Here is a 4334-nt window from a genome sequence, read left to right on the forward strand (position 1 = left end):
GTGAATGGATAGATGGTGGATGGATGGATGGATGGCTGGATGGGTGGTTGGGTGGGTGGGTGGATGGTGGATGGGTGGATGGGTGGATGGTTGGGTGGGTGGGTGGATGGGTGGATGAGTGTGATGGTAGATAGACGGGTGGATGAATGGATGGATGGATGGTTGGGTGGGTGGATGGGTGGGTGGATGGGTGAGTGGATGGGTGAGTGGGTTGGTGGATAGGTGGGTGGATGACTAGATGGATGGATAGATGGATGAATGGATAGATGGTGGATGGGTGGATGGGTGGATGGGTGGGTGGGTAGATAGACAGGTGGGTGGGAGAATGGGTGGGTAGTCAGGTGAATGGATGAACAAGTAAATACACACCCCTTCTCACAGTAGTCTGTAATGATCAGTTGGGTTGTTTCTCCCTTCTGTGAGTTGCTCAAGGACATGGGCTGTGCCTTTTTTGCCCGTGGCCATAACATACCTGCTGGGTGGATGCCTGTAGGAACTTGGGTGAGCAGTGCCAGTGACCAGGAGGCTCATAGGGACCTACCTTATACAACGTGGCAGGAGTTGCACCTTGAGCCCCAGGGCACGGTGGGAAAGGTGCATGGGAAGCTGTTTGGGCCACCCCTGGCCGTCTGCAGGCAGCAGGAAGAGACGAGCCTCCAGGGAGGAGCAAAGTGGCAGACACAGCATCCGGCTCACGGCCAACAAAGTGGTGTTGCCTTTGCCCCAGAAATGGGCCAAGGCGGCTCCTTCTCTCCCAGCTGCAGATACTGGCAGGGAATTTCCTGGAAACCATTGTGATATTTCGGTCTGTGCCCTCGAGGTCTTCTGGAACCCTCCGCCAGTGAGGAGCAGGCTCAGTGACACAATGATAGCACTGTCGCTGGTGAAGCCTTGGTTTCGTGTGTGTATGTGGGGGGTGCTTTTTTGTTGGCCTGTTAATCAAAATCAAAAGTTTTCTAGTCTTGAAAGCGACTGAATCATCTGAAGTATTTCTTTAAAGGCCCCTTTGGAACTAGCACCCGAGTAGATACTGCAGAGGTTTTAGAACTAGAGGACCAAGGAACCCATCCCAGCGGATGCCACAAGTTGGGGTCTTTGGAAACCCCCCCTCCCTCCAAGCTCAGCTTGATTCCTAGATGTTTAAGGGAGGAGAACACTCAAAGCCAACAGGCCTGTGGGTTTCAGGCACGTGGCCTCCAGCTGTTCAGCCCCGACCCCTGCCCCTTCTGAAAGGCTGGGCCACACCCAGGGCTGGGATTAGTCAAGCATCCTTCCAAATGTTTTGGGTACAGCAAAACCCCACATCTATTTGCCAAGTTATTTTTCATTTAATTATTAAGCCTGAGCGTCTTCCAAGGGGAATTTAATCCTTGTGTTTGTGATTCATCTCTCCTTAATTCATCGGCGCGCTTCATAAAGCCCTCGCGGGTGTCCGGGATGCCTTCGGAATCTCTTAAGAGGCTCTCCACACCCCCGCTCTCCGCTCGCCCCCTTGTAGAAAGGAAGCTGAACTTTGCCAACATTGAATGAACTTGAACACCAGGAGGACAGAGCTGAGCCTGGAATTCAGAACCCCGGAATTTCGAGAGGGTTCTCAGGCTGCGATGAGCAGCGTGAACTGTAGAGAGACAACGGCGAGGAAGCATCCAGAACGTTAGCAGATCGCGTGCCGTCTGGATTCAGCAGCTGATGGGCCCGAGTGGCGCTCGTGTTGGTGCCTCGGCAGGTGGTGCCAGACGTAAGGGGAGGTGCGTGTGGCCTTGAGGTGCATGTGGAGGGTCCTGAGACGTGAGAAGAGCCACCTTATTCTGCTTAGAGGCACTGAGAAAGCCCCCAGGGTCTGCCCCGGCCTCACTCTTCACATGCGACCGGGGAGCGGGGGATGGGTCCTGGAGCCTCCTGCTTCTCCCTCCAGGTGATGCATGAACCCACTCAGCCGCCAGACCCCAGTGCAAGTCCCACCTCCTCCAGGAAGCCCTCTCCTGGCAGCCCTGGTGTGTTTCCAATGTGGTGTGGAGGCCAGCCGGCCAGGCGGCCGGACACCCAGGTTCCCTGCCCCCTTGCCCCAAGTCCCTCAACCCCGCAAGGGGACATGCTTTGCCTCTCTAGGCCTCAGTTTCCTCACCCGTAAAACTGTTCGCAGGTGGCTGAGGTCCCGTCCGATGCGATTATTCCATGAATCTTAAAGTGGAATGTTCTGGTCCAAGTTGAGGTCCTGGCAAAACTGCCTTTCCTTTCGCTGATGGTGTGGCTTTGTGACTCATTTGTCAAGAACCCGAGGTCCCGAGAAATGTTTCCAGGAGGCGGGCGGTCCTCGAAACAGACCCCCCAGCCTGTCAGTCCCCAGGCTGGAGGACAGCGGACGGGAAAAACACGACACAGGTTTTCCCCGTGATTTCGGTCGGGGGCAGGGGTGGGGCGTTGCTGGGTGTTCAGAGTCTCCTCCCACCAGTTGCAGGGGTGCTGTGGTCACTGCCAGCACTTGTCCCCAGTGCGGGGCTTGGCGCCATGGGGATGGCAGCAGAGGAGAGCCGACTCCCGCGGTCCGCCAGCCTCGCGGGCTGCAGAAGGCTGTCCCGTGGGCACCGGGGCACCGGCGATCGGGGCTCAGAGAGACCGGCACGGCAGACTGTGTGTGGGTACGGCGGTGCGGGGTCAGGGAGGGAGTGGAGGGAGGGGGGCAGCCAGGGGCAGGCGGGCAAGTGGGGAGGAGGGGGGTTGGGCCCCCGGGATGTTCTCCAAAGTCCGCAAAGGGCTGCATCACAGCGGTGGTGTTTTTCCTGCTTGGAGGCCAGATGGGTTTGCCTGGCCAGGTTATCCTGGGGGGACGGTCCGTGGGAAGGGAGAAGGCCTGCCCCGCACCCAGCGGCCACATCCGGAGGTGGCCTCTGTCCCCAGAGATTCCCGCCGAGCTGCCCGGGCCCCGGCCTTCCTGCCAGGCAGCCGCCGGCTCAACTCTGGCTCGACTCTGCCCTCCCGGGGCAGGGTGACTGTCCTCTCCACTCTCTCAGGGCCTTTGTCCCTTTCAGGCCCAGCTGCTGTGTCCCTAAAGGGCATCAGATCCTTGGAAAGGGGTGGGAAGCTGGCTGCCAGCACTGTTGTGTTTTTATTTTCCCCCATCAATTTTTTAAGTTGTTGGTAGAGGCTGAGCAGCGGGTTTATGCTGGTTTTCAATTCCTTCTATGAGATTCCGGTCAGGTGGTTGTTGGGCAGAGCCTTCTTCCCCTCTGAGACGGGGAAGTCACGTCTGCGGGGGGCAGGGTCTCCAGTCTTGGGGGCCTGGCACACTCAGGGGTGCATTCCCTGCAGACGCTCGGGGAAACGATGGGGGCACAGAGCCTGTGTGCTCAGTGGCAGTGTCCTGCCTTGGGGCCCTCCTGTGCCAGCCCCCCATGTCCTCCCAGGCAGGGCCCCGGGTTCTGTAGCTTTTCTGCGCGTCTGGACCCTCCCACACGACTCAGCACTGGCCCGGCAGGAATCAGGAACCACTGCAGGCACTTCTATTTATTTGTTCAATCATCCGTTTGTACCGACTTCGCAGACCTGGGAGTTTCATTTTTTTGAAGGGCTGATGTGTTCACGTGGTTACAAGACCTAAAAGTAGGCGTGAAGCCAAGCCATGGCCTCCACCTGCTGCCTGTCCCCACCCACCCTGCTTGTCTCTCCCTCCCCCAGGCCGTGTGCACACACCAGCAAAGGCCTTCTCTGTCCCTCTTCTTTTTACGCCGGGTGGCGGGGCCACCTCGCTTTGTTCATGCCACACTGCCTCCGGGGGGGGCCTTGGGGGTCTCCAAGACAGGCATGGCCTGCGGGCTGGTTCTGGTGGTGGACTGGGTGTGGGGAGGCGACGTTACTGGGCAGCGGGTGCTCTGGCCGGATGAAGTCAGGCTCCCAGTCCTCCCCTCAAGGCTGGTCTGAGCCCTCCCCTCCCCAGCCCTGGACACGGCCACTCTGGGGCTCCAGCCCCCTTGCTGTGCTCTCAGCGGGCTGCCTGGGATCATGGTCAACCGTCCCTGCTGCCATTCCAGGATGCTGGGTGAAGCAAAGGTCCATGGCAGGCGTGGGGGGTGGGTGGGGCTTGGTCACCAGCCTAGCCCACGAGCAGGAATTTTGATGTGTGAGAATTTCCTGATTGATCCTGTGCCCTAACAATCTCCCCATCTCTCACCAAGTTCTATTGCAAGATTGTTCTTATCCTGACGACAAGGGACGGGCATGTTCTGTAAGGTCTTCCCAGATGCCCTCCAGCCATCCTGTTGGCTGCGACCCGCATGGGCAAGGGGTAGCCCCCTCCACGGTCTGGGCCAGCTGGTCCCCTTCCGCGTGTGGTACTC

Source organism: Panthera uncia, chromosome D1 (assembly GCF_023721935.1).
Source record: "Panthera uncia isolate 11264 chromosome D1, Puncia_PCG_1.0, whole genome shotgun sequence".
Taxonomy (NCBI): Eukaryota; Metazoa; Chordata; class Mammalia; order Carnivora; family Felidae; genus Panthera; species Panthera uncia.